We start from the raw sequence: 25,773 nt of genomic DNA, 5'->3' as shown, positions 1-25,773 counted from the left end.
GTGAGGTAGGCTCTCAACCATCTTGTAACTCTAGTCCCAGGGAAATCAGACACATTCTTCTGGCCTCTGAGGACCCAGGCACGCACAGTATGTAGAGATGTGCACACAGACAAGACAACCATACATGTAAAAAAATTTGTCAGAAATATTAAAAAATAAAACTCATTTGTCTGAGATAGTAATTTGGAGTAAATGACATTAGAAACTACTTCTCCAATGTCTAGAAACCCACTGCTTTCTAAAGTTGGCCTAAGGCTTCTCATGACACAAAACCCTAGGTACAGGCCCAGACTCCAACCAATATACTTAATTTCAACTTGATCAGAGTTTGTAGTAGTCTGGGCTTGAGAGAAGCATATAATCAAATGGATTGTAAATGAGAATTTATTAAGAGAGATGAGATCAGACAGAGAGGAATGCTGGGAGAGACAAGGGACTGTAATGTAAGCCTGAGAGTGAGTGAAAGCTCGCAAGAGGGGTGGAGGGATGGGGGAAGAGTCTGGATGGAAGAATTAGGCCTCCCCTGTACTCCAAGGAAGATTTGGCAGGGGCACCAAGGTTTTATGAAGCCAAGGTCAGCCAGCAGTCAGAGGAGTTCTGTGTCTCCTAGGAATAGATTGATATTAGTGACTCTGCCATGTAGCAACTGTGACCTCAGCACAAATGCAGAGCTAGATTTCATAGTGTTGGGGCCAAGGTCTCGAGCCAGTTCTGCTTTCTGTAGTTGGACTTCTACTACAGAGCTCTGCTTTTAGTGCGTACTATGTCCTTTCTTCCTCCAGCGACGGTTTTCAGTGTCCCTGTACCCCCAGGCCCACCTGGAACCCAAAATTTTTAGAGGGGAAGAATTCAGAAAGAGGGGGACAGAAAGCCTCTACTTAAAATCTAAGTTTTAACATTGGTTAGGTTGAGCATTGTCTCTTTCCTTACAGATTCCTCATCCTATGACCTCATTCCCATGGTCCTTCTTGGTATCGTGAATGTATAAATCTTCTCTGCACCAGACTCCTTAACTTTACTCCTGCATTATCTTAGCCACCAAGGCCAGGAAAACATGGATCTGGGAGGTGGAGTCAGTGGAGGGGCTAAGAGTGTGAGATAAAGCCTTTAACTCTTACAACAATGGCTACTACTATTGGGACCTGGATAGAGAAAGATCCTGACTTTTCAGAGACAATCCTCTTCTCTGTATTTTTACCTGCTTTAATCTACGCAATTGCAGGGAGAGGTAGTAGACTACCTGCTTGCTGGATGGGAAAACTAAGACTACATACAAGCCACGTGTCCACAGTGACTCAACTTTAAGGGGGCAGAAGAGCAGATTTCACAGTGAGCCAGAAATTCGGTGAGGGAAGGGTGGACTTCACCCATAGTGAGTGCTTCCTCTTCCAAAACCTCAGAGGCTGGGCAGGATTGGCGTTTCTCTGCAAGCTTGTCCACTAGAGGCCATCACCACCTGGCCCCTGACTTGACATGCCAGTGACTCAGCTCCAGCCCACAGAACTGGGTGAATCCTACTTTAGCCTCCCTCATCCACCCCCACACCACCGCTTCAAGGACATCTCTCAGTTGAGGCCCTGAGAGAAGTCAAGAAACAATTACAAGTGGAAGGCAGGATAGAGGGCCAGAACTGCTTAACAATTGTTCAACAAAGGACTACTGGGAGGAGCATGGCGAGGCAGTCAAACTTTCTCCCCAGCAGCCATCACCACTGCATATAATAAACTCTTTTTCTATAGTAATACTTCAAAGAGGTTTCATTATTACTCTACATTTTATTTTACATTTTAAATGCCCACAGGGTATCAGTCCAGATTTAATAAGTATATTTCTAGGTGAAAGGGGTAGAGGAAGGAGTAGAAATCTGATGAAGAGAGGCTGTAGAAATATCATTTAAAATAAAACAAAAACTGGGTCAATGAGATAGCTCAGTTTGGTCTCCAGAATCCACACATAGGTTGAAGGAGAAAATCAACTCTGTAAAGTTATTGTCTAACAATCATACATGCATCATAGCATGGATGTACACACATATATTATGAATGCACACTAAATAAATAAATAGCAATAACATGAAAACATAAAATTACTAGGCATAATTTGGCCATGAATGTGAGAGATCAGTATGCTGTTATGACATTGATGAAAGAAATCAAAGACACAAATAAATAGCATTTTATGCTCATTGGATAGAAGAATTGATAGTCAAAAAGTTCACACTGCCCAAAGTAATATTCATATTTAACAAAATTGTTTTGAAAATTCCAATGATACTTGTCACAGAAAATAGGTCGCAAAAGATTTTGAATAGTTAAAGGAATTTCAAGAAGGAACAAGCTTGGAGGCATTACACTTTTTGTCTCCAAATCATAGTACATTCTATAGTAACCAAAGTAGTAAAATAATATAATAAAACCAGATAATGGAACAGAATAGAGAAACTACAAACACACACACACACACACACACACACACAGATACACATACACACACGGTCAACTAGTCTGACAATAATACTAAGAATACATAATAAGAAAATGAAAATCTCTTCGATAAATGATACTGAGAAAGCTGGAAATGCACCAGCAAGAGAATAAAATTAGGGCTGGGGGCATAGCTTAATGACAGAGAACTCGCCCACCATGTATTCAATCTCAAACACTGAGAAAGAAAAGGAAATTTGATCATCAACTTACACCATATACAACATTAACTTGAAATAGATTAAAGCATTAACTATAAAGCCTGAAGACTCTAAGAGAAAGGATGGGGAGGGGGAAGATCTTTAATGTTGGTCTTGGCAAAAAGTACAAAAGCAAAAACAAGCATGTGTGACTATTGTAACTGATTTCATATAATTCAATAGCAAAATAGAAATTATCGGATTTAAAAACCGGCAAAGGAACTCAAGAGATCTAGTTTTTTTCTTCTTTTTTAAAATGTTATTGATTTTTTATTGAGCTCTACATTTTTCTCTGCTCCCCTCCCTACCTCTCCCCTCCCCTTCAACCGTCTCCCAAGGTCCCCATGCTCCCAATTTACTCAGGATATCTTTTCTTTTTCTACTTTCCATGTAGATGAGATCCATGTATGTCTCTCTTAGGGTCCTCATTGTTGTCTAGGTTCTCTGGGATTGTGATTTGTAGGCTGGTTTTCTTTGCTTTATGTTTAAAAACCACTTACGTGTGAGTACATGTGATATTTGTCTTTTTGTGTCTGGGTTACCTCACTCAAAATAATGTTTTCTAGCTCCATCCATTTTCCTGCAAAATTCAAGCTGTCGTTACTTTTTTTTCCTACTGTGTAGTACTCCATTGTGTAAATGTACCACATTTTCCTTATCCATTCTTTGGTCAAGGGGCATTTATGTTGTTTCCAGGTTCTGGCTATGACAAACAATGCTGCTATGAACATAGTTGAGCACATGTCCTTGTGGCACAATTGAGCATCCTTTGGATATATATTCACAAGTGATATTACTGGGTCTTGAGGAAGGTTGTTTCCTAATTTTCTGAGAAATTGCAACAATGATATCCAAAGGGGTGGTACCAGCTTGCATTCCCACCAGCAATGCAGAAGTGTTCCCTTTTCCCCACAACCTCTCCAGCATAAATTGTCATCAGTGTTTTTGATTTTGGCCATTCTTACAGGTGTAAGATGGAATCTCAGAGTTGTTTTGATTTGCATTTCTCTGATGACTAAGGATGTTGAGCATTTTCTTAAGTGTCCTTCAGCCATTTTACATTCTTCTGCTGAGAGTTCTCTGTTTAAGTCTGTACTCCATTTTTTTTTGTTGGATTATTTTTCTTTTGATGACCAATTTCTTGCGCTTTTTTCTATATTTTGGAGATCAGCCCTCTGTCTGATATGGGATTAGTGAAGAGCTTTTCCCATTCTGTAGGCTGTCATTTTGAAGAGACCTATTTTCAAAGAAGTTATACAAATAGCCAACAGGTTTAAGAAAACATGCTCAACATCATAAACCAACAGAGAAGACCAATAAAAGCTAAGTCACAATGAAGCTAACATTTGTTAGGATGGCCTTTTAAAAAACAAAGCAAGCTCTGGTGAAGGTGTGGAGAAAAGGAAACACTTGTACATTGCTGATGGGTATGCAAATGACTGCAACCATTATGTAAATCAGTATGAAATTTATTTTAAAAATTACAAATAGAGTTGTGATCCAGACACAGAGCAAGCAAGATGTGACTGCCTTGCTAAAAAAAGATATTGAGCCACGTGGCTGACATAGACAAGAATAATGGGGTAATATAGGTTAAAAGAGTTAATAAGAAGTCTGAGCTACTAGTCCAATCAGCTTGTAACTAATGTCGATCTCTGTGTGATTTCTTTGGGACTTAACGACTGTAGGAACCAGGCAGGACAGAAACCTCAGTCAACAGAATGGCACCCATGTGGACAACTACATCCATATAAAGCCTGAGAGAGCTTGGGAAGTAATTCTAGACAAAAAATAGAGTGAAGCACAGTTTATTGATAGCAGCACTTTTTCGGATGGGCTCTGCTTGCTTGAGGCAAGCACTCTCATTTAAGAGAGGCTTCTTGACTCAGCTTTAGCTGCAAAACCATGCAGCTCATTAAGAGGTCCTACCACAAAACACTTAAATGGTGTCGATGAAAAGCTGACTGCATGCTTTTTGGAGGTGGCAAGGACCTTTAAACATCATAGAGTTGTGGCAATAACATGGTTCTGGCTGGTACCTCTGCCATGAGACTGGAATCTCGGAAAGCTAAAGAATGGAGCTGAATCCAGCCATCAAAGCCATGGCTTTAATCCTAGCCATATTGCTTAGCAAATTAAAGACTCATGTGGTCAGAAAAAGAGATATACAGTAAAGATAGATTCAAAGATGAAAAAATCTTTAAATGGTTTACTGTGTATTTAAAAATATATGTAGGCTTGGGAGAAAAAAAAAAGTACTTAAAAGAAAAAAGAAAAAAAAGAGAGTAGTTGGGTGTAGTTGCACACACCTTTAATCCTAACACTTGGGAGGCAGAGGCAGATGGATTTCTATGAGTTCAAGGTGTGGTGGCAGACACATTAATCCCAACACTTGGGAGACAGAGGCAGACAGATTTCTGTGACCTCAAGATGTGGTGGTACATACCTTTAATCCCAGCACTTGGGAGGCAAAGGCAGGCAGATCTTTGTGAGTTCAAGGACAGCCTGGTCTACAAAGGGATGGTGCAGGACAATTCTTTTTTCCATCAATTATGTTTTAAATAAATGCTGATTGGCCAGTAGCCAGGTAGGAAGTATAGGCAGGACAACCAGACAGGAAGTAGAGGTGGGGCAATGAGAACAGGAGTATTCTGGGAAGAAGGAAGCTCTTTTCCTAGTCCTGTCCAGACACCGAAGAAGCAGGGTGTGACTTATCCCATTGAAAACGGTACTGAGCCATGTGGCTAACATAGATAAGAATAATGGGTTAATATAAGAAGCCTGAGCTAATGGACCTATCACTTTATAACTTATGTAGACCTCTGTGTGATTTTCTTTGGGGCTAAAAGGCTGCGAGAACCAGGCAGGACAGAAATTCCAAAAAGCAGGCCCTCATGTTACAGAGAGAATTCCAGAACAGCCAAATATACACAGAGAAACCCTGCCCCAAAAAGCCAAAAATTAAAAGTAAAAATAAAAGGAATAGTATTTAAAGTAAAGCCACATAGAGATGAAAAATACACAGAGAGTCTGAATACTGTATATTATTATGTTGTCTTTGAATTGCTTGACAGCTGAGGGAGGAGCGACAGTTGTTAAAAGACATTTACATATAAATGCTGCTGAATTAATAAAACATAAATATTTTATAAATGCCCTGACTTCAAAATTGAAGTCAAAAGATATATTACTTTGGATAAGAGGTTTTGTTTCTGTTTCCACAGGAAATGAGAGGCTATGGATTTATTCTGGGGTAAGAAAAAAAAGGTTTGATCAAGAAAGACCCCCCTGAGAAATCTCCAATAAGAGTGGATGGACCAGATGTCTGAGTTCTATATTCAGAACAGCATCAAGACTGCTGGTTAAGATGATCAAGCCTCACAGTATACTCCAGTCATGACTTTATCATAATTCTAAATTTTCTTTCGGTCCCCATAAGATTATCAGCACCCCAATTTAGCAGGAAGTAGCCTGGAAAACTATGACCACATTCCTAAAAGTTGGACTATGGATATTTTCCTTTGTTTAAAATGTTGGTTACAAGTTGTTATGGATAATGGTCAGGAGAAAAGCTAAACAAAGGATACCAGATTTAGAGTTCGTTCTTGTTCTTAAAAAAAAGGGGGGCGATTGCTGTGGGACAATGGCTTTACCCTGTAAACATTTGTTTCTTTTACTTGTTTAATAAAATGCTGATTTGCCAGTAGACAGGCAGGAAGAATAGGCAGGGATATCATGCAGAAAGTAGCGGTGGGGGAATGAGGACAGGAGAATTCTGGGAAGAGGATTCTGCAGTCTGCAGTCATGATCCATACACAGAGCAAGCAAGATGTGACTGCCCTGCCGAAAAAGGTATCAAGCCACGTGGCTAACATAGATAAGAGTAATGGGCTAATATAAGTTATAAGAGTTAATAAGAAGCCTGATCTACTAGGGCAATCAGTTTATAACTAAAAAGAAAAATACAAATGGAATTGTCATATAATTCAGCAATCTTACTTTTGAGTATATATGCAAAGAGCTATCTACACTCCAATGCTCACTGCAGAATTATTCATAACAGCCAAGACACAGAATCAAGCTGTCTGTCAACAGATAGAGAAAAGATAGACAACAGAGGGTGTATATATGGTATGCATACACAATGGAATGTTATTTAACCTTACAAATGAAGAAAATATTGCTATTGGCAAGAGCATGAATAATCATGGAGGACATTCTACTAACAGAAATAAGTCAGACACAAAAAGACAAATTACCATATGCTCTCATATCTCTGTAAAATCTAGAAACATTGATTCAAAGAGTAGGATAGTGGTTTCCTGGGACTAACATGTAGGAGAAATAGAGAGATGTTGATCAAACAGTAAAAACTTGTTATAAGGTGAGTAAGTTTTAGAGACCTAATGTATACATGGTGAATGTAGTTAATAACAGTTTAATATATACTTAAAATTGCTAAGAACATAAATCTTAACTGATCTCACCACAGACAAAAGTAACTCTGTGAAGTAATGGATGTGCTAATTATGTTGATTGTGGTAATCATTTCACAATGTAAAAATACTTTGTATCGTCACATTGTAAAGCCCACATATTTACAGTTTTTATTTGTCAATTAATCATCAATAAAACTGAGAATAAAAGACTTAAAAAAATAAAGTGACTGTAAGTTGTCAGACATTATTAACGATACCTTCCAGTTTTTTTGCTTTTAACCTTATTTAATTAAATTATATAATACATTTTGATCACATTTTTCTCTCCCACAAATCCTCCCAGAGCCTCCCCACATCTCTACCCACCCACCTTTATGTACCCTTGCTCTCTCAAAAAAGTCCATATACCAAAACAGATACCAAATCAAAAAACAAAAAACAAAAATCAAAATCAAACAAACATGCAAAAGACCAGTAAGTCAAAAGATGCTCAACAAAACAAAATGGAAGAAAAAAATTTACAGAAAAGAAGCTCATTTTGTGTTGCCTTCTGATTCAAGGACAGGCTCCTCCCTGGATAAAACTGATTCTCTGTCAGCAGTCATTAATTGCTTGTAGTTCTTCATCTAGGTGTGTGCACTGTGAGTTTTTTATTTTGTTTTGCTTGCTTATTGTCACCAATGATTGGGTTTACTAGTGGCATGTATCTTTTTTCTTTTCTTTCTTCTAAAATTATTTTTTTTAACTGTTGGGAGATTGAAACTAGGTGTTCACACATACTAGGCAAGTACGCTCACTCAGTATATTCTTCACCTAATGATTCTAAAAAAATAAAGGCTACTTTCTTTTGTGTGGATGTGGGAAAAAGTACACACCTCTGCTTTCTCTTCCTAGGCAAGTCATTGCATATTACTATATCTCGAAGCCAATATGATTATCAGGTAGAGAGAGCTGGGTAGGCTTGGGCGGGGGAGGGGTCCAAACGCTCAAGGTCTTTCTTTTCTCTGCTTTTCACTGGTTCCCCCCAACAGTCTGGTGCTTAGTAAGCAGTTTCTATGTATGGGAATGGCAAGTAATTGGGAGTGTGGGCCGACTGGCAGTTATAAGTACCCAACACTAGCCCCTTAAAGGGAACTAGGGAGATATGCCTTGTGAGTGAACCTCTGAGAAAAGCCAGAAATTAGGCCAAATTATTTATGGGATTCCCACTAGAGGCAGGCATCTCTTAAGAAGCCTTTATGATGTTAAAAAGGAAGAAAAAGAAGTCTGGAAGTAAAATATTTCTTAGACGGAATGATGGGAGAACAATAACAAGACCAACAAGAATAACAAAGATAACAAGAAGATGTGACCTTAGCATATAGGCCTTCCACATACCGGAGTTTAGGAACACGCTGAGGTGTAGGATTTTCTGGATCAAAAGGAGCCATGTCTGGAAAGCCTGGGAGTCTGTCCTTCAAGTTGTCTTAGAGTCAGGCTTCTTTTCCCAGAGCAACGATTCTCTGTCTTGACTATATATTAGAATCACCTAGGGAGCTTTAAAAAAATAGCGCCCCTCCTTTGAAGATGATGACTCACTTGGTAAGATAGGGCCAGGATGCCAGTAATTTTAATGCTCCCTAGGGAATTCTGATGGGCTGCTAAGGTTGAGGCCTGCTGCTCTGGAGGAGGCCTGCAGGCTCAATGTGACGCCATTTGGGCCACAGGTCAAGTGACTGGATGTTTTTGGAGGTAAAGGGGTGGGGAATGCACACTGGCCTCTAAACTAGGTGAAATGGATTTGGGACATTTCTGCCACTGCTCTGCTGTGTGATCCTTGTCAGGTCCCATGTCTCTCTTGGAGTCACCATGCCTCTACCAGTACGATGAAGTATCAGACTCAATGCCTGTGAAGGTTCTTTTTTTTAAAAAAATGTTCTGTTTTATGAATTTATTTTATTTATTTGTTTGTTTATTTATTGATTTAATTTTTAGGTGTACTGGTGTTTGGCCTGCATGTCTGTCTGTGTGAGGGTGTTGGATCCCTGGAACTGGAGTTTATAGATAGCTGTGAGCTGCCATGTGCTTGTTGGGAATTGAACCTGGGTCTTCTGGAAGAGCAGCCAGTGCTCTTAACCACTGAGCCATTTTTCCAGTTCAGTGAAAGGTCCTTTTGAATTTCTCAACATTCCGGAATTTGCCAGGTAGGAGAAGGACCAATGAAAGCCGTTGTTCCTGCTGCACAAGCGGCAAGGCTTGGCCTACAGGGAGGTGCAAATGAATTCCCACCTCCATTGGGAAGGGCTGGTCCAGGGAATTGCCTATCCAGATATCAGAATGGAAGGTTCTGTAGGAGTCTTCAGGTCCTCCTCAGTTGTGACTCCAGCAGGAAAGGTCAGGGCTCAAGTGTAGGCTCTTTATAATGGTGGTAGCATTGGCAGCGCCACATCTGTGCAGCAGCAGCAACAGCAGCAGCAGGAGCAATAATGGTTTTAATTTGAAATACAGCCCTCCTATCCCATATAAGAACATCTCAAGAGTATCTAGAGTATCTGAGCTGAAAGCTCCTCAGCTGTTCTCTCTTTTCTTCCCTTTCTCTCTCTCTCTGGGAAGAGGAAGGCTTGTATTTCAATTCACTGTTTTTCCAAGCTTAGGCCTGGCCAAGATTCTTGCCCACCACGTTCCACACGAAGGCCAGCTTGCCGCCCAGTGGGGAAGGAGTAGAGTGTCTTCTCCACTTCTAATCCAACTCTTCACCTCCCTTCTCTGCATTGTCTTCCCCAATCAGTGTCCTTGTGTGACATGACAATTTTGTCACCTGCTTTGCCACTCTTTTACTGTTCCCTGCCCCATCCTACTTATGAATTACAGGATACAATTCACTTAAAACAACGTCATCATGCAGTTCCCACAATTCACACATGACCCAGTATGGTCACTTACTTAAACTGGGAAACTTACTGGAAAAGATGTGGTGCCCTACAGCCTACCACTGGACTGAGCACCCAGTTGGTGTCAAGGAGGCCATTTGGCTCATTTGATGACGCTTCTAGGGCTAATAAATAAAAAGTTCAGCGTAGTACCTAAACAGTTGTGAAATTAAGAAAAAGATGAGTGTTTGTTTGCCTATGTACCACCTTCATGCCTGGGGCTCTTGGACGTTACAACAGTTTATTGGCTCACCTAGAATGGAAGTTACAGATGTGGGTGATGGGAGGGAACTTGGGTTCTCTGCAAGAGCATCAAGTGCTCTTAAATGAAGAGTCATATCTCCTGCCCTAGTCATGAATCTATTCATTAGTTAATTTTGAGGCAGGTCTTACTATGTATCTATGACTGTCCTGGAATGGTGCAGGAGAATTGTCTGTATTCTGTCAATCATGTTATAAATAAACGCTGATTGGCCAGGCAGGAGGTATAGGCGGGAAAACCACACAAGAAGTAGAAATGATGTAATGAGAACGGGAGAATTCTGGAAAGGAGGAAGCTGATTCCTCCCACTCCTGCCTACACCACTGAAGCAGCTGGATGTGATCTGCCCCCCTGAAAAAAGGTACTGAGCCACATGGCTAACATAGATCAGAAAAATGGGTTAATCAAGATGTAAGAGTTAGCCAGTGACAGGATAGAGCTAATGGGCCAATCAGCTTATAATTTATGGAAACCTATGTGTCATTTTCTTTGGGGATAAACAGTTGTGGGGGACCTGGTGGGAGGACAGAAAACACAAACAAACAGGCCTCGCTCCATATTACAATCTAGACCAGGCTGGTCTTGAACTCAACAGAAATCCACCGGCCTCTGTCTCCCACGTGCTGGGATTAAAGGTGTGTTCCACCATCCCTGGCCCCTAATCTTGTGGTGTTGTGAGTAGGCTTGCCTCCTTTTTCCATATAGCACACTCCTGCATATGTCACAGAACTACTCTTGGTTGCATCTCACATGGATCCCATGTCCTGGTATTTTCCTCTTCAACTTCCTTCTCCTCCTGCTCTTGACCCTAGAAGGAACATGTAGGAGGTACACTTTATCTTGTTCATTAATCCTTGGCCTGGAATGGCTGGACAGACCCTTACCACAGCCAGTCAGATGCTTTCCCATTCTCATTGCTTCCTCATCACTGTCAGCAAACCTCCCTCTTCTCCTCAGCCAGAAGAGTGCCAGGAGTATTAGAATTTTCTACTCCACATTACAGTCAATTCTGTAATAATTAAAAAAATCTCACTTGTATGACCTTACACAAGGTACCTAACCCCTCAAGCTTATTACTCATCTTTAAAATAAGGATGGCAATTCTTTCTCTGGAGTGAGGCCTGGAATTTCAGCTGCGTGGGAGGCTTGAGCAGGAGGATCATAAATTCAACGACAGTTTGGGCTACATAGTGAGTTTCAGAGTCTGGCCAAGATACCGTCTTAAAAGAAAAGAAAAGAAAATTCTCTCTTTAGTTTTCTCCCAGATAAAATGAGACAAAACATGTTAAAGTATATAGCATATGAAGCATATAATCATGATGATAGTTAAGACTTATCAAATATTTATATGTGAAGGCAATTTAAATACTTCCTACATATTGATTCACGGAAACCACCAGCAACCCTATGCGGTAATACTATTATTATCTTGATCTTGATTAGACTGAGTAATTTCCTCCAAGGACGTACAGCTTACTAAGTTAGAGAACTGTAGAGTGTGATTTGAACTCAGACTTTGGATTGTTTGTATGATACGTGTATATTTATATATATCTGTAATATATGTAGTAAGATATTTATATGTGTGTGTGTGCTGTGTGTGTTCATTACACATGGTACTGGGTTTCATAAACTTTGAGCATATAGGCCATCACACACATCCTCTCACCTTCTTTTCTTACCCTGCCCTCTCCTATTAGTCTTCTTTGCTTCCTTACACAGTCTCGCTTTTATTTTTATATCATATACACATGATCTTATTTATCTGTATAAAGTACAGGATCCATAAATGAAAGAAAACACTCTATTTGTCTTTCCAAGACTTTTAATCATTTGATTAATAATCACTAAATAAGATTATCTCCAAAATACTTCAATTTTCCTAGGAATGATATAACTCCATTCTTTATGGATAAAAAATCTATTGTATACATATACCATATTTTCATTCTCAAGTTTTCTGATGTTGGGCACCTAGGTTGGTTCCATAATTTTTTACTGCAAATAATAGTGTTACAGTGTTGTGTAAGGGTCTCTGTGACATGTTGACTTGAATTCTCTGGGTAAATACCCAGTAGTGTTATAGCTGGTTTATATGGTAGATCTGTCCTTAGTTTTTAAAGAAACTTCCATAATGATTTTCATGGTGGCTAGACTAATTTACATTCTCAGCAATAGTGTATAAGGATACAATTTTGGCCACAATAATATCAGAATTTATCATTATTTGAGTTGTTTTCTGGGTGATTGACTGTCAGTCTGACTGGAGGCATATGTATATTCTTACATAAAAAAAAGTCTGATACAACATGAAAGGAATTTAACAGACATTCAACAAGATAGACCAAGATGATCTAGAGTTGTCAGATAAAATATCACTAAAAATGTGCTATAAATGATGTATTAAAACGTGAAAGATCATAGATGAGGTCTTAACATAGTCAAAAGCCTAGAGATAGAATTATGTCTAAGATTCTAGGGAGAAAAATTGTACTGACATGGGCTTGGTTGCAGTGGTGGCATCATGGTAGCAAGACAGAGGAAGGATAGATGAGGGGTTATGATGAACTGAAGTTTTTTTTGAGACAGTCTTATTGCATAGCTCAGGCTGGTCTCAAAGTTGAGGTTCAACTGCCTCAGCCTCTCAAGAGATTGGATTACAAGGTGGTTTCCATCATGTTTGGCTCTTATAATGAACATTTTGGAGAGCCATTGTCCTAAAGAACCTTTGAAGTCCCAACATGTCATAGGCTTTCACCCATCTGAACTGATTCCTGTCATTCCATAATTCAAAATTGAGGGCAATCCCATCTTACTTTGCTAGACTAGGCGTTCACAAGACTACTTCCCATAGGAAAAGAAGGAAGGTCTACCATTCTCCCGGCCAGTGCAGAGATGATGCTTTAGGGAAAATGTATAATGATAGTTGTAAAAGGGTTGAGAACTGCTTGACCCCACCTCAATGCATGTCTAGTCTGGAGGGTGCCCAGGGGGTTTGTCAGCTGTATTCTCATTATTACACCACGATCTAAGGAGGTCAAGCTAAGATAGTGTTCTGACAGCAGACAGGGATACTGAGTCTTTCCCTTCTTGAAGGAAAGGGTCTCCTTTGGGCCTTTTCCCAACTCCGGGATTCTTCAAGCCCTTTACTAATGGCAGCACATTTCTTTACCGTGTAACAGCATAAGGCATTTGAATCCAGGCGCATTCCCTCCTATTTATAACAGCAGCAAAGCTTAAAGTAGGCCAAAGTTATTGGATCAGAGCGGCAATTTACTGTCAACATCCTTCTAGGAGACAATTGTCCCATAAACAGGTGGGAAGGACCCTTGAGGGGATGACATTTCAATGCAAATAGGTACGGCTATAGAAGCAATTCTGCTTCATAAATTTCCACATGCTTCTTTTATGGTCCATTCTTGAGCTACTTGGCCCTAGGGATCCAAAGGTTTCTGTCACCCTCCTATGCCACTGTATAGTCAGGCATAGCAAGGTCTAGCCACTTTTCAGTCATTTGTTCCTTGCTTCGAATCAAACACTGAAAGCCACCACAGAGGAGTCACTGGAGAAGCAATTGTAAGTCTGAGTAATCTCAGATGCAGAGAAAGAGCATCTGATGCCGAAGAAACTTCACAGACTAGTCTAAATCTGAAGTTGGAACATGGAGCCGGGCTGTGTGAGGGAAAGAGGTATGGGTGATTCACTTCCAAATGATTGATTAAAACATTTTAGGCTGCGTTCTTCTTCTTCTTCTTTTTTTTTTCGCCAGATAGATAAATATGTTCTTCCTTTCCTTACAAAGCAGCTCCTGTCTCCCCTAGAAACTCAGCACATATCCATGTAGCCATTATCCAAAGCCCAGCTGCAGCCTGGCTCAGAATCCTGCAAGAACACACACAGAACAAATCTTTCTTTTTGTTACATATTTGGAATTAGAGGATCATAAATTTTCAGGACTGGAAGTTCTCTTAGCAAGATTTTTTTAAGCCTTCAAAGTTCATGTGCTTTAACCACAGAGCCCACAGCAACTCAATCCAGAGGAACAAAAGAGGAATGGCCAAGTAAGAGTGAATCTATCATCTCTGGTTTTCTATATAAGTTCTCTTTTTCACCCAAGGCAGGGCTGGCCCGTGTCAACTAATATTCTTATGGGTGAGACTTTAAAATCGAGATTTATGTGCTTACTTTAGGGGACAAGGATTTTTTTCTGTCATGACCAGGGAATTCCCACATCTGCAGAAGCCTACTCACTCAACCACTACCAGAGCCCAGTAAGCACTTCTTGAGAAACAGTTTCACTACGTAGCCCAGGTTGGCTTCAAATTCGCAATCCTTTTACCTCAATCTCTGCAGTGCTGGCATTACAGTTGTGTTTGATCAACATGCTTTGCACAAGGCATCGAAAAAGAGGGTACAAGATGGGAACCTGGGTGTTTTTGCCTTTAAGCTATGAGCGTGACACCCTATCAGCCACCCCAGCGGCATGGTTGGAGGCCCTGGCTTCTCTGAAATTAGGTTGATCCCAAATTAAGAGTCATTCCCATTTATTCCATCAGCATGAGCCCAATATTGTCTGACAACGGTTTCTGTTTTTTTCTGGGGACAGGGCTAGAGTGGTATTTGGCACAGGAGTACAGATCTAATTCGTGAACTACAAATATGGGAGTTTCATAAGGGACCATTCAGTTCAGCATGTCGGGACTCAGACCCAGAGAAGTGACAGAAAGGAAATATCCAAAGTTGTGGTATGTGGTAATGGCAGACTTGGGCCCCCTAGATCAGCCAGTACTATTTCCATTGGCTTTTGGGTCTGTTAAGCCTTCATTTATTCTATTATTATTCATTTAACAAATATTTACTTAGTATTGCTTATGTCCTAGGTAGGCTCAGTGCTAGGCTTTGGGGCTTATAATGGGGAAGTACATAGTTTTTCAATAGTAATGGCTTAGGGAAGGAAGTTGGTTGGATGGAGGTGATTAGAGGTCCTGTTTTAATGCTTGCTGGCACAGCAAGCACATGAGTTTTACTCAGATCATGTACTCATTAGTTGTGGTTTTGGGAGATGCTAAAGTTTCCTAAACTAGATTTTGATGACACCATTGATGGAAGAAGGTTAGACCTTCCTGGTAGTCTATAGTGACCTGTTGTAAGACAAAGATCATCTCTTTATCCCTGAGGGCTGAGGGACGAGGCGTGGAGGAGTGGGCTGGGAGGAACGGGGATGGTTGTGGGCAACAGAAGGGTTAGGCAAAGAAGAAATCCTCCGAGCAAAACAGCTGCCAAGCTAAAGAGTTCCCCACAACAGGATGAATCAAGACCTTTCCAGTCATAGAAACCACAGGCTTCTGGCACTGAGCCGGTGCCAGCAGGTGACCTAGTTAGAGGGGTGTGTTGCTGAAGAAGTCGATGTTCTGAAAAACCCAACAGATGTTGCAGAGCAGAACACGAGAGAACCACGGAGGAGGTCATGGAAAGTAGAACTATCAACGTCCCTGGAAACACACATATGGCAAGAAAAGTAGCTGCTAGTTGTGTCTGAAGTATTCAGAGTGTGGTGGAGCCAGCTTGAGCTGAGATGTGGCCCACTAAAGTCAACACAACGGGGGAAGAACATTTCTAATTGCTCTGGAGGTAATCTCGTGAGCCTTTGGAGGTAAGTAAGGACTTTCTCTAAGAATAGATTCATAATGAGATGAATGGAAAACCATGAATGTAGGGAATGAGCATCCCTCATTAGATTCCCACCCCAATTCTACAACTTGAGTAACTGAATTACCATCACTCAGTGAGAAGTGAAAGGCTCCCAGTCTAACCTGCTCCTTGTGTAGGCGAGGAAACGGAAGCATAGTGGAGTAAGGGCTTAGTCTATAACCACATGGCAAGTGAACACGACACTGATGAAGCTAGAACCCAGGTCTAATGACTATCAGTGCTTTGTCCACAGTCCTGTCTTTTCTTTGACACCAAGCTCCTCTCAATGCACACAAATGAAAATTGCCAACAAGTCAATCGTGCCTTGCTTCCCACTAGCCTTCTTTCCATTCTACTCCCTCGCCCCTAAAGAAAGCAGGCCAGGGATCTGGGAAGTTCTACAGACTTAAGCAGGATAAAGCGCAGTATTTGGAGAGTGATAAGCACAGCTAACATAAGGACATGAAGAAACAACTCCCGGGGGTTGTCTCAATACCGGCTAATTGACGTTTGAGGCATTTTTCAAACATGTCATTATCCTTGTACTTAAGGAGGCTGCCGGCAATAAAATAGTAGGAATGAGGCCAAAATTCCCTGAGATAAACAAACAGACACCCAGTGTCAGCCTGAGCTTTGGGTAACCTGCTGCCACTAGGCATTCCAGCTTTCTCAGCGCCTGAGCCAAGACCTAGGATTCGGAGCTTTGAACAGATCTCTACCAGTACACACACTTGGAACCCTGCAGCCTGCTCTGCTTTGTAAAAAAGGGCCACCATATCTCTCCTGCTTAAACCCTTTGCTTTTGGAAAAACGGAGGCAAATGGTCTAGGGATGTCCACCTGCCTAGGAAGAGCCCAGCTCCAGGGATCAAACTCAAGGACTTGGAGTCCAAAGATATTGTTTGATGTGGTTTCACCGTTACGATACCCAGTTATGAAAGCATGGGAAGGCAAGTAATTGATCAGGCAAGATGAGGAAATGTAATACGAGTATTCTATGTAAAGAGGGGGCTGAAGAGAATGCAAGCCGGTGTGCCTTGCTCTTATTTTCCTGTCTAACCACTTTGTCATAGGTCACGGCCTCCCTGAGCCTCAGTTTCTTCAACTAGGAAGCAACCAAAACACTCAACTTCTCAACTTGACAGATGAACCCCTAATATCAGAATTACCCAGTGGAGTGTGTGTGTGTGCGCATGCGTGCGCATGTGTATGTGTGATATATATTTGGGATCAAACCCCAAAATCTTACACATGTTAAGCAAGTGTCATGCTCTGAGTCACATCCTCAGCAAGTTTTGCAATTTAAAAAATTTGATACAGGGTCTAAGTTGTCCAGGCAAGTCTTTGAATTTGTGACCTTTCTGCTTCAGCCTCCCAGATAGCTGGGATTAAAGACCTGTGGCACCAGCTCCAATGCCAAATGAAATTACTTAAAATAATGAGTTGAAGGCTTTACTTCAGCAGTTCTGATTCAGTGAGTTCATCTTTAACCATAAAAACTATTTTAAGTACAATTCCTGGGTGATTCTACTGGTCAGCTGAGGTTGCTACAAGGAACTATCCAGCCCCTCCCCTCTATGAATGTGAGTAAAGTTTGGAATATGTACTTAGCCATGGTAAGGAGCATTATCATTTCCTTTTTTCTTTCTTTTCTTTTTTCTTTCAAGACTGAGTCTGTCCTGGAACTTGCTCTGCAGACCAGGCTGGCCTCTAATTCACGGGGATCCGCCTGCCTCTGCCTCCTGAGTGCAAGGATTAAAGGCGTGCGCCACTACTCATGGTTCCAATTTTTCTATGTAACTACGTGCATATGACTCAGGTCTGAATATTTCCTAAAAGAAGCTATCAGGCCCCTCTGAAAACTCACAAAGACTGAAAAGGACCATGTGGTCAGGCCCAAAGGACAACTAAGGTCTCTTGCATATTGGATAACCTTTTATCGGAATAAGCAATAACAGCCTCGTGTAGGAAGAGAAGGGCAAAAGCTGATTGAGGGGTGGCACAGGGAGAGACATTCAGTGGCATGTTAGGGCAGGACCGGGTGGGGAGGAATGTATTCTTTGTTGCAAACAGTTAGGTAACTCTGCCATCCTGTCATCCTCATCCTCACCTGGGCCTTGGGCCAAAATCTGCACTTCCGACAGCAAGAAAATAGACTGAGTTCTTCTTAGGGGCACGGCTGGAACAGGAGGCTGAGCCCAGAGGCTGAGGAAGAGCTGGATCCGTCTAAGTGTCTTAGAATTCCAAGTTAAAAGTTTTTTCCTCAAACATTTTATATATATATATTATGTATATATACGCACACTCATGCAAATATACATACACACATATGAGTTTCCTTCACCACCTAGGTAGCGTTTCTGTGTATGAGGTAAGCAAGTTTCAGCCGCCATTTCCTGGATAGTTATGTGGCAGAATCCAGTAGAACTCAGGACACTATCTGCCGGCCCTACTCAGAGTATTATTGGCTGACGAGAGAGGAACTTGTTTGCTTTTTTTCCTGAAGAGAACTGCTTTAGGTTGGATCTGGAAACTGGAGGTGGGGAGGCCAGGCTGCCAACGGAAGGACAGGACAGATGTGTGGGAACTCTGTCCTGTCCAGCTGCACCTGGAAAACAGAGGGCGCAGAGAGGGCTTTGGGAATTCCAGACTTGGTCAGAGGACGAGCGAGTATGCAGCTCTTCCCTGGAGCCCAGAAACCTGATCGGTCCCAAGGGAAAGAAAGGAAGAAAGAATGCTTGGCCTCCACAGTTCCCATGAGAATTCATAGTCAGGACAAGGAAATAGGACCGTCATTTGCCAGGTGTCCAGGAGCAAAGTAAAGCTTGGGGCTTCCTGTGGGCCTTCTTAGGGGTATGGCCATTAGTGAGAGCAAAAGCCAAAAATTCTGACCTTGGTTGCTAAGAATGATTTAGAAAACAAGTCTAAACATATCATACCTTTAATGTAGCCTTGCATATAAGGCCTGAAAGGACAGTATGGATCTGGGTTTGATTAACATGCCTGAAAGGAAAGACAGGACATTCTTTCTTCAAGCATTGCCCCATCTTTGCCCCTCACTTCATTTGAAAATGCACTTAGCAAGTACTTATGATTTATAGTGATATAAATCATATATATATATATATATATATATATATATATATATATACATACACACACACACACATATATTCGTGCACCTGGAAAACAGAGGGGGCAGAGAGGGCTTTGGGAATTCCAGACTTGGTCAGAGGACGAGCGAGCATGCAGCTCTTCCCTGGAGCCCAGAAACCTGATCGGCCCCAAGGGAAAGAAAGGAAGAAAGAATGCTTGGGCTCCACAGTTCCAACAAGACTTCATAGACAGGTGCTAAAATTCCCCCGATTCGCCTTTATGAAAACTTACATCAACTGTTAGCTCTTCTTGCTAGCACGGATGCTCTTACAGTTCTCTGTTCAAACAGGTGCATAACTTAATTCTGTGTCTCCCCTCAATCCTCTTTCATCACAACACCCAGCAAAATATGCTGTATTTAGCAAAATGACATGAGTCTTCCCGAAGAAAATCAAAGCAATCGAAGGAGGCAGAAAGGTTAACACACACTGGGGTAAAAGCTCAGTTGGCAAAGTGAGGACCTAGTAAGTTTGAAAGCCAAGTGCAGTGGTACACACTTGCAATTCCGGCAGTGAGGAGGTGAAGACAGATAGATCTCTGGAGTTCTCATGCCAGCTGGCCTAGCCCAAACAGTGAGCCCCAGGTTTCAGTGACAGACCCTGTGCCAAAAAGCAAGGAGACAGCTTCTGAGTATTGGCACCTTAGGCTGACCTCTGGTCTTCACATGTATGTCTACACACAGGTATCTGCACACACTCACATGAAGAAGTGCACTGTATAGTCAGTATCTTTTTGGTCTAACACTTTTATTAGATTTACTGCCTAGTTTTATTTTGTTCCCGGAGACTGATGGTTATCTGAAAAGCAAATCCAGATTGTTCACCTCTCACAGGCATTCAGATGAATTTCTTACAAGTGCACACACTTCCTACCATGTGCACACACAACTTAGAGCTCACTATTTATTATCTATGTCACTTCTCTGAGGCCTGTTTCCTTATCCACAATAACGGATTAATAATAACATCATAAGACAAGCCCCATTTTCCAAACATGTCTGTCCTACTGATTTGCATGGACAAAGGGTTGGCACTATTCTTATAGGTGGAACAAGAAAGCCCTTCTGTACATAAAAACCTGTCAAAATTTGCTTCTGGGAAAGGTAAAAGGATCTTGTGACTTGGTCACAGAGATTTCGGAAGCAGATGGACACCTAGTTCACAGAACAAACAGGGCAGGGAGACAGGATATTAGCTAGGCTGGGCAAATTTGAATTTTTGTGTGTACAGAAGGGCAGGCAGGTAGCAGAACATATTCGCAGCCACAGCCTCCCAAGAGAGGAATATGGCAGGGCTCACCAAACACTCCCGAGCCATTCTCTCACCTGATCCTCAAACCATGTAACACAGATCTAAATGTTTCATGCCTTTAAGTGCAGGCTGCTATTTGGGCCTGTGAGATGGCTCAGTGGATAAAGGCACTTTCTGCTAAGCCTGATGACCCAAGTGAGATTTCCAGGGCTCACATAGTGGAAGAAAAAAAAACCCCAAACTCCTGAAAGTTGTCCTCTAACCTTCAGACATGTGCCTACTCCCCACAAAAAATGTGAAAAAGACTAATTTGTACCAGTGAGGGAGTTGATGTGCAGGGTAGTAAAGCGCACAGGGAGGAGCATGCAGAAGAGGGGCAGGACTCGGGTTTTTGCATGCATATGTGGACATGCATGCACATGTGTCCGCATGTATATGGAGACCTGAGGTAGATACAGGTCTTCTCTATTGCTCTCCGCTTATTTATTGAGTCAGGGACTCTAGCTGAACCTGGGCCTCCCCAATTTTGCCTAGTCTAGCTTGCCAGCTTGTCCCAGGGAATCTCCTGGGACATGGAGAAGTGAGGGAGCTGAGTTAGAGCCCCAGAGCAATTCCGAATAAGCTAGATAGGAGACATTCCCCAGTCTACTGGTGTACAGGCACATCGGGAGACCCAACGGGGCAGAGAAGGGTGACAGGAGAAGACAGTCAAGTGACTCAAGCTGCTGGGGTTAAAAGGCAAGGATTGCTATAGAGCTGGCTGACCTCTACGCTGTCAGAGCTGCTTTAAGAGTCATTTGAAAGCTGGGGGCTGTGGCTCAGTGGTAAAGAATGTGCCCAGCATGCTCAAAACCCCAGGTTTTAATACCCAGTACTAGAGAGAAATGGAAAGAGAGGGAGGGGGAGAGAGGGAGGGAGTAAGTAATGAAGGGAGGGAAGGCGGGAGAGAGAAAGACAGAGAACACTGTCTAGAAGCATATACTAGTATCCACAGAGAAGCAGGAAGAGGCAACTCGCGAGAGGCAGCAGGACTGTGTCTGAATCCTGGCTTTACTGTAAGTGCTAGCACCGGACCTTGGATAAATGGCCTAACATTTCTGCTCCTCAATACCCTTATGTGGAAAATATTGGAGTGAGAAGCATCCCCCACAGAGTTAATTTGAGGATTAAGTGAGATAATCCTTGGAAAAAATTTTAACATAATGCCTGGCAAGCAGTAGGCTATCAATATTTTTTTTTCTAGTCAAGAAAGTTGCAGTTGAATTCTTACTCTGCCTTTATTAGTGATTTTACTTTAACCACATCAGTGGTAATTATTTCTTAGAGTGTCTTTATAAGGTTACGGTAAGTCTGCAGTGATTAATTCATATATGTAAACATCTAGCTTAATGTTAGGGACACAGTAAATGCCCAGGGCCTGCCGGCCAACTCTGAACTGGAGTATCTCTAGGACATAAAACTTGAACAGTTTTTCCAGACCTTTGCTGCAGTATCCTATAGTCTTGCCTCATCCTTTGTGCAGGAGACTGAAAACGCAAGCAGGCTCAATTTGCTCAGATGAGAACTGATCCACGGCTTGGTGGTTTGGCTTCTTTATTATGGGGCTATCCTCACTCGCATGGCCAATTTCTTTCTCAGATACAGATCAAACAATTCAGGACTAATGAGGCGGTTACCCACCCAGTCCTTGGAGCATACATTATTAGCTCCCATCCCTAACCCTGTTGGCAAATCTATAGCATTTCTCTATAGCGTGAAAGTAGAGGAGTAAGATCAGGGTCTAGGGGAGAAAGACTGGCCTGTCTCCAATGACGGACTGGGCAATTGTCTAGCCAGAATCCTGTGAAGACTTTCAGTGTCTCTCTCTTGGAGACCAAGGGTTGTCTCTAAGGCAAATGACAACTGTTGAGGGATGAGAAGGATGACATCAAATGATATTCAAAGCTTTCATTGCTTAACAGTATCCTTCAGAGAAACAGGTCCAAGGGAAGCAGCCATCAGTTAAATATTCCCCTGGCACCCAAGCTTTGTCTTTCATGCACTTCGAAGTGACTTAAGAAGCTTCTTTTTGCACTTGCCAAGTACCCATTGTTTGCAAAACCTTTAAGAAATAACTGGGCTTTCCCTTCAATGCATAAGGACTGACATCTGACACCCAATCAGGATTACTGTGACTGTTGCCAGTCAACCCTTTACCATTGCCAAGCAAGTGATACAAGTGTATAAATCTTATTTCCCATGCTTTGGCTTCCTCACACATAAGATGGCAGTGGACTATGTGGCTGTTGTCTTTAAACTGAGTCGGCAATTCAGTAAAGGATTAGCTATCTTTCATGTGCACACATGCACAAATACTTATCCACTCTTACTACATCCGTGTTCACACACATACATACACATACACACAGAGATATGCTTACATTCTTACTCACATTCATACAAATTTAGCCTGGACATATAATGCGAAAACCACACACACACACACACACACACACACATATAGATATTCACCCAAACATACACTCACATTCTCAAGGCACCTTGTGAGGAGCCCTTGTAGTGTTCTCTTTCTCAGAAAACTGTAACAAACACATCCTAATTCTAGAATGAATGCACATTTTGGGCTGCCTGTGACAATCCTTTTTTATTCCTATTTTTCCATAAAAATAGCACCCCAGTTTTGATAGTAAGGATCTAATAACCCTACTTATACCCCTATCACTACAGCCTCAGGCCCATTCCCTTCATGAAAGACTACCTTATTCTCTAATCATGTTTACCTCTTCAACTCCACCACGATGGATTTGCTTTAGTGTTTCAACCAAGCAAATAAGCAAAGCAATTTGTGGATCCACATCGCATAGACTGAGAGAAGGGTGGGATGTTCTACCATTTGACTTGAAAGGTATCCAGCCACTGAATTTTTGTTCAAAGTGGGTACTAGGCTTCTTCCTTTTGATCTGCTCATTACTAATTCTCCAGTTATGTGATTTCTGCCCTTCATCCCCAATACTCTCACTTCCCCAATGTTCTCCCTTCCCCTTCCTTTTCCTTTCCCTTCTTCCTCTTAAAGCTTTCTGCTCTGATGATATGCTTCAGGCTCTCTCTGAAGCAAATCTACTCTATAGTTCCACATCCCGATACCTTATTCTCAGAGATCTTTGGAACCAGAAGTGACCAAAGGGGTTACAGGGGGGAAAATGGGCAGGAGAGAAAGAGGAAAGCATGGAGTGAGTGAGATTCAATTACCTTTAGGTTCTGTGACTAATTTTCATTAGGATTACTGCCTAAAATTTTTTTTAGCTTTAGGGCGTTTGGGCCAGTGACTATTCCTGTGGCTGGATTAACTGTGTTTTGAAAAACCTCTGAAAATGTTGTCAGCTATTTGCAAACATGGCTATAAATACATTGTGCGGGAAGGAGTTGCAGAGCTATTCCCAGAGCAACTGGGCAGGACCCATGCTCTCCAGCCATGTGGATCCACACAGTGCAGTCTGAGTTTTAGCAGCAGCTGTGCTAACGTGCAAACAAGATGGAGGCCAGGAAGAAGTCCCAGCAAGGGCAAAAGAGGAACTATCAGGACGAAGTTGAGGAGTTTAGGAGGAGCGTCTTTTTTGGACTCCTAGAAGTCAAGTCTGGAGAGAAGTGCAATGCTTTGAGCTGCTCATTTCACAGCTATGAGGCTGGACATACGTGCACAGTATTTTTTGGGCGGGGGGGAGGAACTATGCACTTTTAATGGTCAATGTCATGAATTCAAGCTTGAAATCAGATATGTATGTATAATTTTATACATAGATGGGGCTGCTTATACATGCATGCATTGTGGGTAAAGTCTCAGTCCACTTACCCACATGAGTACATATGTAAATATGCAGATTAATTTACTAATATGACCATGATGATAATTCATGTAGAAGGTAGGAAGAACTTTCCAAAGGGTTATCATATTTATTCTATCAGTTGAACTTTATCACACAGCTGAGAGGCAGGGATTACAACTTCTACTGCTCCCTTTTTCTACAGAGAAGGAAAGTGAGACTCAGGCTTCGCCAAGATTGTGGATCTGGTAAACAGTAAAGTCAGGGCTTCAACAAAGACTACTTGATCTTATGCCACATAGAATGTAGAGAAGTAAGACAAAGAAGAGTTCAGCTCTGGGAATGTCATTGTAAGCTCCCATCCCAAGGCATCTTTTATTTCAATGTCAGACTTAGACCATAAAAAAAAGGCCAGTGCTAATCTCCGTTGAGCCATGGCCTGGAATGTAGCCTTGAGGTTTCTATTCCTGCCTGGGGTACCAGCCAAGTCCATGCATGGGACATAGGTGAGCCACAACTTTCTTCAGCCGTGTTCATTGGTGATATCCTGGAAGCTATGGGTGGTTTCTTCAGGTTAGAGACTGGAACAATAGATTTGTTTCCTCCTTATTCTCTCCTGTGACTGCGTGTATATCTATCTTTCCCTTTCTACAAGGCGTAGGCTCACAACATCCGGTCTGACCGGTTCCACCTGAGTCTTCCATGTTTGAGACATTTTATGAAAAGGGCAGATAGCACAGGCCTAAATGTGAGTGGTGCCATCACCAGGGAAGGCAGCAAATGAAGGTCTCTATACCTCCCTTACCTGTGATACCGTATCTCTCCATCTGTTTAGTTAGCAGGCCTATGGAAATTCTAGTTTTTGTTTGAGCTATTCTTCCCATAAGCAGAATGTAGGTCAAAGCAAAAAACCAAAACAAAACAAAAAAACAAAAACATAACAACAACAACCCCCCCCCCACAAGCCAAACCATTTTGACCCTTGAAGCATGCACCTATCTTATTGTTCACCACTTGGGTTGTTAGAACCTGATGATGTGCAGAGCAACACAGAGGCTGATAACAACATCAGTCTTTCTACAATCACTGACTTGAAGCCCCTGGGATAGTCAGAGCTGTGAGAGTTTGGTCTACCAGTTATCTGGAGGCAGAGGATCCTCATCATTCTTCTCTCGCATCCCAACTCTACACCAGGATTTTCTCTTGGTAATAGTTAGAGTTTCCTGCCTGGTTTTTTATTGAGACGTCCAGTTATATGTTCTCCACTGCTCCCAGAAGATAATCATCCTTCCAAGTACTATATGGGAGGTCCCAGCTGGCAAAGAATTCATGAGGCTTGGCAGGATAAGCCCATGGGAGCAGGATACAGAGTACCCTGCTGTGGATGGAACTGCTTGGGTGGGGAACTGCTGTGTGTAGGCCACTCATGATCATTGATTCTTTCCAGAACTAGCAAAACTGGTGTGGGATGATGCCACATGAGAGGCAAGCATAATTTGAGGTGTCAATGAGTTGTCCATATCCAAATAAGAAAAGTAGACATTTATCAATTGCACTTTCAGC

At 41.9% G+C, this 25,773-nt stretch overlaps 1 protein-coding gene across 1 annotated transcript in view; it reads right to left on the bottom strand.

Moving 5' to 3' along the window:
- Nucleotides 1–25,773, bottom strand: part of Slc16a2 (solute carrier family 16 member 2) — a 123,680-nt gene that overhangs the window by 81,231 nt on the left and 16,676 nt on the right. The gene's annotated exons all lie outside the window — the stretch shown is intronic.

Source organism: Microtus pennsylvanicus, chromosome X (assembly GCF_037038515.1).
Source record: "Microtus pennsylvanicus isolate mMicPen1 chromosome X, mMicPen1.hap1, whole genome shotgun sequence".
NCBI classification, from domain to species: Eukaryota; Metazoa; Chordata; class Mammalia; order Rodentia; family Cricetidae; genus Microtus; species Microtus pennsylvanicus.
Note: the sequence above shows the minus strand (reverse complement) of the source record. Positions and strands in the feature narration are given on the sequence as shown.